We start from the raw sequence: 14,777 nt of genomic DNA, 5'->3' as shown, positions 1-14,777 counted from the left end.
ATATCAAAATGGTTTGTTAACAAATAAATAGACAATTAAATCCGTGTATGAAATGAGTAACCCAATTAGCGCAAGCTTCAATTCTGTGAAAGTATCACTGCAAGGTATCGAAATCAATCAACGATTTAGTGGAGTCATAGACCCACCGAATCTACTATGACTCGAAATGAAAAGGTCTTTGCAAAAATATTCGAATATGATGCTCTCAATACATCATATGATGTCTGAAACTGGACATGCGAAGTGGATAAGTTCAAGCAGTCGAACTTAACCTCAGTGTAGCCCGGCAATAAACATATGTGTCAACAAAGGAAATATCGGCATGGTAACAAAATAAACCATGAATGTAATTTGTAATAAAAGAAGTTTCAAGAGAGTGTGTTGACTTGATAGCAAGAGAGCCAATAATTTCAATATCGTAGGTTACTCGAATCACAAACCAGTAATTAGATTTAGCAGCGTAATATTTGAACTTTAATGAAGCGTTTATTCGAAATGAAACCGCATGCGTAGCAAAAGGTGCATGGGTTATATATATAAGTTTTCAAGTGATGAAGCGATGTGTTTCTACCAAAAGGGAGAAGTGACCAAGTATACGAAGCAAACTTGTGTTCGCTCTCAGCGAAGGAAATCAACGTGATGCAACTACTTTGAGGGGAGTAGAAATGCAAATATCTACTCGTTAGATGTAAAAGTGAAGACTTCAACGGAAGAAAATTTAAGTACTTTCGGTTTTGTTAACTGCAATGACAAGTTTGTCAAGTTAATGATGTTTGATTAAGTTGACAGATATGGTTCCTAAGTAGAACCCTTACGAGTTTGGTCCTGGGTTCCCAAAGGTCCTAGATGTAAGTTTTCTAGATTCTCCAGATTTCGTATCCTGTGTAAAACGATTGTGTGCATTGTGTAGGAAACGCCATTCTTGTGTATGTTTAAAACAAGTCATTGTCCCACAATTTTCCCCCGGTATACTTTCTTCCTGAATTTCACCGCTAACGACGCTCGATCGTCGACCAGTCGTGTAGTAGTAGTTGGGTCCTCATAGTCAGTTATGTAAGAGGTTCGTTAACCCTTAGTAAGAGTCACCAACTCTCGTGCGTTAGCTCGTTCGGCTCCTGATAGTTGATGTTTATTTGAAAATCATCATCCTTCTTTTTGACGAGCAGAAATGGGGTTACCCAAAAGGGACATCTTGGTCTGTTATCTTCCTTCTCTATCCACTGCTAAAACTTCACTGTCAATCCTTGCATTTCCGAAGGTGTAAGTCGCTCAGGGTGCATTGACTACAGGCGCGACGCCTGGAATCAAATCGATGCAAAAATTCGACTTGTTGTTGAGGAGATAATTCTGGTCTTCGAGGAAGACTTCAGGATATTCTCCGATCACGGGGGTATCTTTAAGTTTTAGTTCTTCGGCTCCCTTGTCCCCAACATGAGCCAGGAAACCACACATCCTTCCTACGACAACCTTCGTGCCTTAAGCAATTCGTGATCTGTGGTGGCGTATCCTGCTTCGTGAGTCACGATCGTTCCTTCATTCGTCATTGAGTTGCGGATATCAACCTCCGCTCGACCGTTTGGCAACTAATACACCCTAATTATCTCGTCGAAGCTTCCCAGCTCAACTGGCAATAGATCTATCGTAAACTTACGCTCTCCGATTTTTATCTTCTCGCCCCCATTACTGTGTTGGCTTCCACTAGCTTCCCCTAAGCTAGTTCTAATGGGTACTGGAATATCTACTTACTTGCTACTTAAACCAATTATACTTTCGAACTCTAGAGGTGCGAATCGTAAAATTTGCAACAATATTTGGCAATACAGATGCATAACATTGAGTAATTCGGGATGTACTAATATCCATGCTTGAATCCCTGGCGTGTCTCCCTAGCTCCGGTGGGGAGCTTTCATCCTTGTGCCTGATTGTTTTTAGGGCAATATTTTCTGAAATGCTTTTTGCTTCCACAGTTAAAACAACCTCGAACACATTTCTGTTTATCACTCATTCTGCCTCGACAATTGTTACTGTCGTTGTCCCCTTCGTGATTCTCACTACCGTCTTGGCCCCCATTACCACGTTCAGTATCTTGCCAACAAGTTTCTTTAGGATTCCCCCTCTTTCCATAGTTATCACATTTCCGATATCTACATCGCCCGACATGATAACGTAAACAATTGTCGCACTTAGGTAGGATACCCATGTAGTCTTTTCCCTTTTTGGCCTTCTTCTTGCTACTCCCCCGAGTAACCATCTTGAAATTTGCGAGCTTTCTCTTGTTATCCCCAGATGCCTCTATAGCAGTCTCCTTTTTCTCCTCCGCAGTGGAAAATTCTCCTCGTCTAACTGCTTCTTCCGTGAGTGCCACACTCATGTCGATAGCCTCGGTGATCGTTGAAGGTTTAGATGTTCTTACCAGGCTTAGGATCTGGGGTGCCAATCCCCCTATGAAACATTCGATCTTCCTAGATTCTGGTTCCACCAGACGCGAAGCAACTTGTGATAATTCACCAAATCTCTGCACATATTCAGCTATCTTTGGACCTTCCATTTTCAAGTTCCACTGTTCAGTTTCCAGCTTCTGGACTTCTGCCCTCGAACAATACCTCTTACGCATCAGTTCCTTCAGCTCGTCCCACGTTAAAGCATTCGCAGCAGTCTCGCCCATTGTTTAAACCTGAAGGTTCCACCATGACAGAGCCTCATCCGCCAATAGTCCAGCTATATACGTGACTTGATGTTCGGGGTCACATTTGCTCAATCGTAAAACAAAATCCGTCTTTTCAACCCAGCGCACGAAGGCTAAGGCAGCCCCAGTGCCGTCGAACTCTCGAGGTTTGTGGTCCAAGAACTGCTTGTAGGTGCAGCCTGCGATGTAAGCAACATTATTCGCGTAAGGCCTCAGCAAGGCACTCGTGGAAATGTCCAAACGTTTTGTAATGTGTCTTAAAGGACTAGATACTACTGTTGGGGGAGGGGTTATTTCCTGAGGTACCTCCGCTGCAATCGGAGAGACGGGCCTCGTACCGTGCGATGGCCTGTAAGAGGCGCTCTTGCATTTCCGCCTCTATTGTAGGTAGAGGGTGGTTGATATCGGTGTTCCCTTGAGTCGACATCCTCCTAGAAGAAAGTCGGTTAGGTCGGGTCTTGTGAAGGACACGAGCACCCAAGTCTCTATTCAACGAATAAGACCTCAGGGGTGTATTACATATATGCATATACACAGTTGTTATAACATTCAATCACATATTATCACATGTATTGCACAACTTGTAAATAGAAATGTAGCAAATAAGCATGTAGCATTATAGTTATAGCACAAATATGTAGATCAACAGCGTGCTTAGTGGGGACATAGCGACAGAGTTTTTCGTTAGTCATTAGTCATAAGTATTGTCGCGTGTTTAAAGATGATCGTGCTTTCATTATCCTCCGGCCACAATCACTGTGTCTTACAAAATGCATTACATCAGAAGGGACACAGGGTCACCCTACCCCTGTCCAACAAGTATATTAGTGCATCAAAATTACGTAGTCAGAAGTGGTCCTCAAAAGTCTCCGCAATCCTGGCTTATCATTAGTGTCTTTTCCCAAGCGTAATTCAATCCGCATAATCCAGAAACCAACTATACTGGTGACTGAGGTGGAGGAGGAAAGAAAAGTAAACTGTTAACATGCGTGAGTCCCTCCTCGAGCTTGTATATCCGTTGAAGTAATTATCTGCTCTGCCGCTCGATAGTAAAGAAAGATGAGCATCAGAATCCCGGGAATGGTGAAATAGAAAAGGTCAAGAGCACAAAGGAATCTTGATGTATGTGGCGGATCAAAGCATGCTGGTGATAGACATGGTGGAGGACGTGGTGTTTTACATAAACTTTTCAGACAATATGCTGTCTTGTGATGTAGACACTCAAATCATGTTTTCGGTTGTAATGTTTTGCATTTGAAGTTGCCAATTGTGGCGTCAGCTCAAGCTCCAACATTCTGCGTCTCATATCCTTAAACTGAAGTTGATGTTACAGGAGCAACTCATCTCGCGCGTGGCCTTCATAATGTAAGGATCTAACTTCAGCACAGTGTACAATAGGAATCATCGAAATGGCTCATCCGGCTGTGTTGAGGTGAAGATAGCAAACGGTGAGGCCTATGAGGTCGGGGAAAGTGCTGCTGTAGCAAAAAGGATCGTTATGCTGGTGCCGACCTGGAGTACTCTTCCGGGTTCGGGTATGTCCTGAAAGAAAGTGACAGGCACGATGGCGCAATGGATGTCGGTCTTCATAGGGGAAAGGAGCAATGTCAGCGGTTGCGGGTGTAAAAACAAATATCTCAACAAATGATGAGATTGCCCGATGCAGGTAGATATAAGGGGTGCAATGTCTGGCAGACCAAAAAGAAACAGGATCGTGATCACGTAAAGGTGTAGGTTCAGCAGGCGCAATATCAAGCTGACCCAAAAGGGGTAGAAGCTAGCTCAAGAGCAGGCTCTGGGTCGTGTAACGGTGTGGTGTCTCGAGCAGGTGATAGAGCAGCAGCCATGTCATTGTCGTCTTGTGTCAGTAGTAGAATGCTGTAATCCAGCTGTTTGTAAGGTTGCAGGTATCACAGACTCAAAGGAGTCTGAATGCATGCTAGAATCAGAGGATGGCTTGTTAACAGGGGTCTTAAGAAGTGAAGTTAGTAACAGTGTTCTCGTCTAATTTTCTATCGTTATGGGCGTCGGCAGGAGGACCATCGATAAGCATGCCAACGTAGTCATATATTGTTTGTCGAGTAGCCAACCTTCAGTAGAATTATCCGCAGGAGGCGCATCATTGAGGATTGGAGCCATGGTATGTCCATCATCGGGATGACCAGTGATGGAGTGGTCATGGATTGAAACAAGAGTGACAGAAAGATTTTTGTCAGAGAAACCATCAGCAGGGATGAAGTATCACCATAGTCTGGTAGCGCGGACTGTTAGAAGTCGTCCTCGTCATTAGCATATCAGGATCACTCTCAGTATCTGACGTAATTGTCTCTGGCGCAGATGTAGTCTCATTATCTGTGGCGGTGGTCGTAGGGTTATCAATGTCTGATAACTCGTTCTCTAATTAGAGTGACATGTGTGCTGGTGCGTAGCATGTATATTCATAGTAATTACTAATAATTAGTGTATGCGAACAACTACCACATATGCACGTACATCAACCTTAAATCAAATAAGCATGTAAGTCTCAATTAATGTAAGCAAGTAATCATCCTAGTCTTCCCCAGACTATCCTCCCAGCCTCTCAGACTGAACTTCCTAGTCTCTCAGACTATCCTCCCAGCCTCTCAGACTGATCCTCCTAGTCTCTCAGACTAAACCTCCTAGTCTCTCAGACTAACTCCCTCAGTCTACATGACTGAACCTCCCCAATCTCAAAGATTGGCCCCTCGGTCTATACGACTGAATCCCTGGTCTCCCTGACCAACCTCCCAGTCGATAAGACTGAATCCCTGGTCTCCCTGACCAACCTCCCAGTCGAGAAGACTGAATCCCTGGTCTCCCTGACCAACCTCCCAGTCGATAAGACTGAATCACTGACCAACCTCCCAGTCGATAAGACTGAATCATAATTTTGGAAAAAGTGCTCAAACTTTTTGTTTGTAAGAATGTTTTGCATCCTGGATCTGGACGTTTTGTGTATGCAATGAAAATATGTTGTGAAAACATTTTTGTGAGAGCCCTAATGATCGTAGTCTAGACTCAAGAAAGAATCCTAGTTCGCTACGACCGAAGCTCTGATACCAAGCTGTCACACCCTGGCTTTGCGGAAGCGTGGGTTTATTTGGTGTGACTTCTTAATACCATAGCCACAATCATAACAATGCTATATGATAAAAACATGAGATATTCACCCGTGAACAGAGTTTAGAAAAATACCATATTATACTTGTCTTAAAACATCAGTCACAAAATAAGTTACAAAGCTTGACTTGATTTAATGAGTTCGTAAAAACTTAGCAAAAGACTTTAAACAATACTAGATTTAGAGATATGTAACCCTTCCATGAAGAGGTTACACCTTCTAAACCCTGGATGACTTCTTTATTCAAACGCAGCTTGAAAATATGTGCATACCGTGCCAGATCCATTAGTTCCCTGAAATACATGTAGTTTGAAAAGTCAACATAAAGTTGAGCGAGTTCATGTGTAAGTGAGTATGTGTAAACCTTTGAAAAATTGTCTGTATGTATGTAAATCCCTGGTATGTAGCAATTAAGGAAAAAGAGATCACCATTGGGTTGCAAAGCCAATGATATGTGTGAAGTGATGCAGGAAGACTCAAACCTAGCGGATTTGTGCGTCGGGCACTTAGTCACCACCTGGTTCACTCAGCGGACTCATGAGTGGGGCTCGCTACACCCAAATAGATCTATCACTAATGTCTCTCGGTCCAACGATGAGGATTAATGGCCTCTAGTTTCCGCCTACCCACTCACATGATCTAAGTAGTAACCCTCCTTAAGCTAATCATACCATGTATATCAAAGTCTGTAATAGTTGTCATATGTATTTCACCCCCGAAGTATAAAACTGAAAACAGTTAAGAGAAAATGGGGATATAAACTCACTGTATTGCGTCTTCGTACTTGTAACCCAAATCTCCGTGGCAACACGACTACCTACAATGGTCTAACGTCTATTAGACGAACGGGTCGTGCCTTGTCTTTGTATGTTTTTGAGTTACGATTCTGGTATTATTCCAAGTTATAATAATTGTATTTAGTTTTGGAATAATTGTTTATACAGTGCTTCTGTATTAATACTTTTCAAGTATTCGTATTTGTATATCTTGGCACGTAATGGTGTTGTATTTCGGTGTATGGTTCTTAAATAAAGATACGTTAATATATTCCCAATATATATATATTTCCAAAACCATATATTTCAAGTCTCACTTAAATATATAAATAAACCTTATTTTGTTTAATCATGTATCGTTCCAGAAAATATATATTTTTCTCAAAAAATTATATATCTTGTAAATATACTAGGAAAATATATTTTTATCTCCTACTTGGAAAATATATTCAACTCATTTGTCCAAAAATAACCTATTTCCAAGATATATGTATTTTTCCCAAAAATAACATATTTTTATTTCTACAGATTCCAAAATAATATTTCACCAAAATATACATATACGTTATAATTCCGAAAAATATATTTTTAAGTATCACTTGAAAAATATATTTTAATCACTAGTCTAAAATATTTTAATTACAAAATATACATATTTTTTCCAAAAATATTATATTTACCTCTTACAATTTCCAAAATAATACTTATCAAAATATACACGTGAGAGTATTCTCCGAAATATACATAAGTTACATTTTAAAGTTCGTGTTATAATAACAATACCGGTGTAACTTAAATATTTATTCGTGACAGCGTTGGTATTATTTTGGAGTCGTATCTTCTCAGTGTTTTCAAGTTATATTATTTTTATCCTAAAAATAATATATCTAGTTCACAAAATAATCACATAATCACACAAGCGTTTTGTTATGAAATATATATTCTAAATATATATTTAACAAGTTTTTTTTACGAAAATCCACCTCCGACACTTGGTTATTTTATAATAAAAATCATGGAGAAGTTTATTTGGAAAAACAAGTTAAAAATATATTCATAAACACTTGTCACAAAAATATTTCTAAGTGTTATATTTCTGGAAAAATTTCGCCAGAGTTTCCTCTGTAACTGGAGGTGTCCACGCTTACGAGCGTATCATTTTCTTTTCAGAAATTCAACCAAGCAATTTACCAATCATCAATCAATAATATTTGAGCATCAAATTTGACAAAACAAGCCTAAATCACAAACTCATGAACTTGAAAGTTGTGTGAAAATATGTAGTAACTTTCTAACATATTTAGTAGATCTTGTCATTTTTAAAAGTAACATTAGTTTCTTAAAAACTTTACTTTTAAAGAACTTGAAGTTTAACAACTTCTTGTCATAATTTACAAAAATATTTCTTTATGAAATTCCATTTTTACACAAGTGTTTACACACTTGTTTATTCACTAAAATGCTTTTAGTTTATGTAAGATCCGGGTTTTTAACAAGACTTGCATCTTTCACTTGGTTCTTCCGAAAAACCACTTGTAGATCTTTAGATCTACTAGTTTAGAACCTTATTTTACAAGAAAAATTATAGTTACACAAGTTCATGTTTCATGAGTGGAAGGCTTCATCATCTTTCAACTTTCTATCTTTTACATCTTCTAGTTCATATTCTCAAACATGAACTAGTATGGTTAGATGATGATCCTTCTTGCTTCTAACATCAAACAACATCAAATGATTACTACTAAACAAGATTTACATGATTTACACACATAGCTTCTCTTTATCCACTTTTTATTCATTATGTTCAAGACTTTAGTTTATGTTCATAAGGGTTCTTAAGTTTTAACCATTAAATCACCTATTAACCACTAAAAACAAGATCAAGATGGTGATTAGAAGCACTCACTACTAGCTGGAGGCTAGGGAAGAAACAAGACGTAAACAAGGTGGATAAAAGAAATATAGTGAGGTTCTTAAGCTTCCGAGTGCACCGGTCTTCTTATATGTCACCTTGCACCTTTGAGTATGTATGGATGACTTGAAAGTGAACAAGTGATTATGATGGTGGGTGTTGTTGGGTTCGGCCGATCACTAAGAAAAGGGAGGAGGAGTTGTTTGTTGCTGAAGGTGGAATGAGAGAGAATGAATGTCTTAGGTGCATTTTTATAATCCAAGTTTAAGCTTGATCCATCATGTAAAGTGCTCACTAGATACTAGACAAGGCTCAATAAAATAACCAAGAAATGGTGGGGTGTGTCCCCACCCATAACCGGTTCGAACTAGGGGGTATGGTTGGTTTGTAATGGTAAAGTAACTAACTTAGTTGGTTTAGAAACGTTTAGTTAGTATAATAAGGTGTGTGTTGTAATATAAAGGGTGTTAGGGTGCTCGGGGACCCTAACTAGCTCAGAAAAGTAAAAACAATGTCTTTGGCAATATTTTTATGTTCCGGTTAAAGTCCGGTTGTTCGGTTGGATATTGATCCGTTAAGGTGCTGCATAAAGCTTTTAAGCGTCCTTTATATTGTTTTTAGTGACACATTAATTTACCAATACTTTCGAAAGTGTCTAGAATTATTCTACCAAGTTTTTGCACTTTACTAGCTTTGTTAAAAGCTAAATTTTTGTATGTAGTGCAGAATTTGTAATTAAAGTATGTTTTAGGCACTTCCCGGCACTATAACTATCACTTAGTGACACAGTTTTATAATCCTCACCTCCCTGCACTCCCTACTAGTGTAGTAATCTATTCCCGGCTCATACTGGCCTCAGAGACAATGTCTGTCTAGTGCTGGCAATGTCAGCATGTTCACTGGGTTATCCGCTCACTGCGCTAACTGCGCTTTTGTGCATCAAGTTTGTCACTATTGTTTTGTGTGTAATAAATGAAGTGACAGTAATAAGGTATGATGCATGAATAGGTTTGTATCAGAAAACAGAAAGCAATTTATTCGTAATTGTAATCAAGCACAGTAATTAAGCACTAATTAAATATAAATTAATTGTACGGATACCTGTAATTTTTAGGGTTGTCACACCATATAATAGGCTTGAATCCAACTTGTAAACCATTCTTCCCATTTTTTATATTAATCTATATTCATCAATTTAGGTGGTTTTTGTTACGTTCCATGTTCATTTTCGAACTTCAAAGTCTGAGCCACCCAATCAGGAATTGTTGCAAAAGCATTATAGAACTCGGAATCCATGTTCAACTCCTTGAATTACTTGAAAAGTACCTGAAAATCAACAAACGATCAAACCAACTTTGAAATGAAAGAAATTAATTCCTTTCGTGCGAGAGGGAATGCCTCTCATGCGAGTGGGTCAAATTTGAACAAACAGATAACTTTCAAGCTCTTTCGCACGAAAGGGGTTACCTGAAACGCGTTTTAAAACATTTTGTCAGCAAGAAATACTGGTGAGTGCATCCCAGTTTAATCAAAACAGTTTTAATACTTTAACAGAATTAAGGGCAACCCCCAATTACAATTGCTTGATCTAATCAATTACTCAATCAGTACTGTCAACCCGACTTGTGGGTCATATTACTCATTGGCTAACTCTTTGTCCAATGGTAACGTCTCACAAATTTTGTATACAAAACCCCCAACATACCGGCAGTAATTGTAGACTTACAAATACTCAATTACTATTAAGCATAATTTAAAACATTTGAGGTTTTGGTAAAACATTTTGACTCACAAAAAGATTTATAAAAAGAGAATGTACTCACATTGCAAGTTTAGATAATACTAAGGCTATCTGAGAATCTCCTGGTTATTATCTAGTAAATCAAATAATGAACACGTGTAGTAAAATACCCAATTCAAATTAACCATACAACTCGAGACAGAATTTCAATGACTGAGTCGGGCAGATCCGACATGCATTACGGAAGTTCTAAATCAATCGAGTGTACACACGAGACAGAATTACAATAACTGAGTCGGGCAGAGCCGACATGCATTACGAAATCCTAAATCGATCGTGTAGGGTAATAGCAGGGTTATAGTACTTACAACGAGGCAGAGCTATGCCTGTGCAGAGTTTTTACTATAAAGAAGTTGAGAGAAAATTCAGAAAATGAACGGCTGAACAAATGAGCTCGAGCCCTCCATTTATAGGCTGCTCGGCCACTTGGTCGCGCCCCGCGAAAGAGAAGGCTAGGGCCTTCGCGGCCCGCAAGAGACCATGTGTCTCGCTATAGCTTTGCTGAGTCAGGGGGTAGCTTTGCCGAGTCAGGTGCCACGTGGCATGCCACATGTGTCACACCCCCAAAATCCACACGCAGAGTACCACCGCTTGGAGGCGTGACATGACCAGGATCAAGCCACCAATCATATCGAACATATAAGTAAATAGTAACGTAAATGTATCAACCCACAATATGAAAGGTGTTCAAATAACATAGTTTAAGTAGCGGAAGCATAGTATGAAAATCCAACGGAATTATTAAGTTTTCAACTGTCATAAATGTTTAGCAAAACATCCACGATCCATGTCCACAACGACTGTGCCTCCCGTGCAAGCTCCATGTATACCTAAGGTCCTGCAAGGCATGTAACAGAGAGTCAACAATTAGTTGAGCGAGTTCACAGTTGGTTTCTTCAGTTATAGTAATCGTATTGTAAATCGTATGTTCGTTGAGTAATCCATATATCGTATGCATTTGTATCGCAGCCCTCTAGGCATGTGAGCGAAGATTAGTGGGAGTTTCCCAAGTATTCTAGACTAGGTATATTTGTATCGCAGCCCGCCTGGCATGTGTGCGAAGTTTAGTGTATGGTTCGCAGCCATTCTAGGCATGTGTGCGAAGATTAGTTCTATTATCGCAGCCATTCCCGGCGTGTGTGCGAAGAGAAGTATTTGTATCACTAGTCTAGCAGTATCTATCTATAACCTTCCTCTCCCGAGGCCCAAAGTACATAATCCCGATAATAACTTAAGTATAAGAAATCTTCCAAACCCATTCCCGACCCTGGGAACCCATGCCTTGGTAAGGGTGTGAACTCACCTTGGTTTGCTCGGCAGATACACAGCAAAGTTCAATTAAGCTATATGGTGGTCAACCACGTCCTACCATGGTTACCATACAAGTCAGGTTCGTATTCAAATAGTGTACTTATGTTCTACACGTATTGTACACAAGTAGTGATCATAGCATACACGTATAATCATGGCAGATCAACAACAGTGCTAGTTCAACAGTACAGTCACGTAAACAAAGTCCAAGTATGCGGCCCAAATGGTTGGGCTCGTAACAGTGTGCAAGTCCAACAATGTGCATGTGTTCGTGGTCTCGAGTCGAGACTAGAGATCTCGAGTCGAGACAGTGCGGTCTCAAGTTGTTGGCCTAAAAATCTCGAGTCGCAACTGGGGAGGTCTCGAGTCATGCATATACTAGTCGAGACTAGACGGTCTCGAGTCGCAACCGGACCCGTAACCATGGTCTCGAGTTGTGCTGTTTGTGTCGGTGTTGTGGTCTCAAGTCGAGGCAGTGCGGTCTCGACTCGCAATCCCTTGTCGAGACTAGGTGTGTAACAGATTTCCTTATTTACAGCATCAATAATTCCGTAATGTTTGCTAACAATTTTTGGCAGTTTCAAATCAGATCAATCAACAGTTTCTATCATGTTTTCAAAAGAATCAAAACAGCAATCATAATCATTTAGCAACCCTAATCATGATCTAAGCAAGAAAAATCAATCCATTATCATGTGGAACATACAATCAGATCTTTAAACCAGCCGATTCTAAACTAGCATGCACCCTAGTTTATGTGTACATCAAATCTGTTAACATGTTTTTCAATCCGTTCGAGTTATACAAACACTATCCGATATATATACATGAGCCGATTTCAAGCACATCATCATTAATCGTTTAAAATACTATTATCATGTAGAGCATGTATAAATATCACAACATCATGTATAAAACAACCAACCATAAACACTAACCGGATGTGTGAAGTGTTTAACTAGATCAAGATGGAAGCCGTGATCCGAAAGAACTTCGATGGTGAAGGTGTTGCCGTCGGGTCCGAGAGAGAGAGAGGGAGCTCCTAGGGTTTGTGTGAGTAAAGTGTTTGCAAGTAATGAGAGACTACACCCCCTATGGTTCATGTATGCGTACAAGGAGTGAGTGGGCCGAACCCTTACTTAGGTTGCCCTCTTGGTCTCGAGTTCAAGGGTGTGTGGGCCGAATGGGTTTGTGTAATCGAATTAAGGTTCAAACATTCACAAAAACATAGCATTCACTTAATCAACAAAATTCACGTAATCGCATAGAGTTCATACAGGTTAGCACGCAATACAAGAGACGGTTCTAAATACGAGTTGTCACAACATGTCCGGATAAGAACCAGGCAGTCGCGCCCCGCGACAGACCAAGAGGTCTCCGTCGCGGCCCGCGAGAGACTGCTAAATTCAGTTTTTGTTGATTTTTACAAGTATAGAGGTATAACGGGTCCGGTTTTCACGTACGGGGTATATTTTAGTACGTTTTAGGTGTCCAAAATATTTTTAGGAGGGTTGTTATAATTTCACTCAATCATCCACAATCTGTAGAAAACATATTCTGCAAAGATACATATACAAATCATAAAGAACATTAAAATAACTTGCAAAAGCATACTATGTGTCATCAATATATGTATTGCATTGAAAATCTTTCATAACCAGCTAATGGTAAAACTAATTCCCTTAGTGTAACTGGTATGATAAGTCAAATATTTAAAATCAAGAACAGAATTGAAACGCACCTGTTTGATTCGACCAAGAATCTCCTCCCCCTTGGCGACATCCAACATCAACCAAGAACTTCAAGAACCTAACAAAATTTTCAATCAGCCATATAAAGAACCCGTAATATTTTTTGGAAACATAATTAACCAAAAAAATATATTAACTGACATAAATAACCTAATAGAGATCTATAGATTAGTTGTAATTTGTAGCACTGATGTTAGATTGACTTAGACCAGCAAAATCTGAGAACAACACCTTCCTCCTTGCATGTACCATCGTTACCTAATTTTGTTTTTTGCAAGTATACATTAATCTATTTTAATTAAACAGACATAAGTGTTTAAAGGTTTATATCATGTTTGTGATTTTAAAAGTAAAATCATTCATGAGTTTAGAACACTTAAGAACATATAAAGCAAAAGACATTTATAAAACACTAAAAATATATCAACTATCCCAACTAAAAAAACCCATCAATATCCTCCTACATAAAAGCTTAATTTTGACCTAGAAACTTGTAAGAACAAAAAAAACCCAAATTCGAAAGTACAATAATCAATAAAAGGTATAGCAAACTTAACACTGTCAATATAAGCATCTTTGTAACTCTTGACAAGAACCCAATCAAATCTTTATACAAAAAACACAAAGTGATTATTTAAAAAATACATGTCTATACCGAAAGAAAGGTAAACTTACCTGGATTTTCAAAGAAATTCATAAAGCACCAAATTGCAAACTCTAAAGAATAAAAAAATGGTGGTGGTGTTTTGGAAAAAGAAAGAATCAGATAGAAGAGGAAGCGATCAAAAACGGTTAAAAGATAAAAGTGAGGCGGATTTTGGATCTGCATTTCCTAGTAATCAGCTTATTGATTATTGAACCCTAACCAGTTGAATTGATTGCAAATCTGATGAACATTGAATACAGCGGTACAGAAGATTAGTGGCGGAGGTAGAGAAATTAGGGTTTTGGATAATGGTTTTTGTTTTGAATGAGATGTGGGTCATGGATCACCTACCGTATGACCCGGTGCCCATATTAGACGCTCGGCATTATGTGGGGGAAAATCATAGGAACCTCATTGAGTGTGTCCAAAACTTGATTTCTTTTATTATAATAGATAGATTCTTGATGTCATCACTTATTCAATTTACCTCCTCGGATTTCAAATCAACTCACGTTACGCATCATATTCCCTCTCAATCAAGCATAACATACTTCTTTTCAATCAAAATTGTTCTAATAACGTTAAAAACGTTTTCTAATAAACCATTATTTAAAAGAAATTAATTTCTGCACTGTTACACAAAAATTTCTTCACTTTTATACAAGGGTTATTGGATTTTATCACCCTTAATTATTGGTCATTGGCCGCTATCACCCCCCAACTATCACTTTAACTCCCGCCACCCCCAACAT

General features: G+C 39.0%; 1 long non-coding RNA gene across 1 annotated transcript; it reads right to left on the bottom strand.

Annotated features, from left to right (window-relative positions):
* Positions 1 to 10,961: 10,961 nt before the first annotated feature.
* On the bottom strand, positions 10,962 to 14,430 carry LOC110905382. The gene is made up of 3 exons (XR_002573068.2): positions 14,055 to 14,430; positions 13,370 to 13,437; positions 10,962 to 11,155 (listed from the first exon to the last, which is right to left on the bottom strand). It is a non-coding gene; the product is annotated as an uncharacterized LOC110905382 (long non-coding RNA).
* Between the last annotated feature and the right edge of the window lie 347 nt (positions 14,431 to 14,777).

This window comes from Helianthus annuus, chromosome 14, assembly GCF_002127325.2.
Source record: "Helianthus annuus cultivar XRQ/B chromosome 14, HanXRQr2.0-SUNRISE, whole genome shotgun sequence".
Classification (NCBI taxonomy): Eukaryota; Viridiplantae; Streptophyta; class Magnoliopsida; order Asterales; family Asteraceae; genus Helianthus; species Helianthus annuus.
Note: the sequence above shows the minus strand (reverse complement) of the source record. Positions and strands in the feature narration are given on the sequence as shown.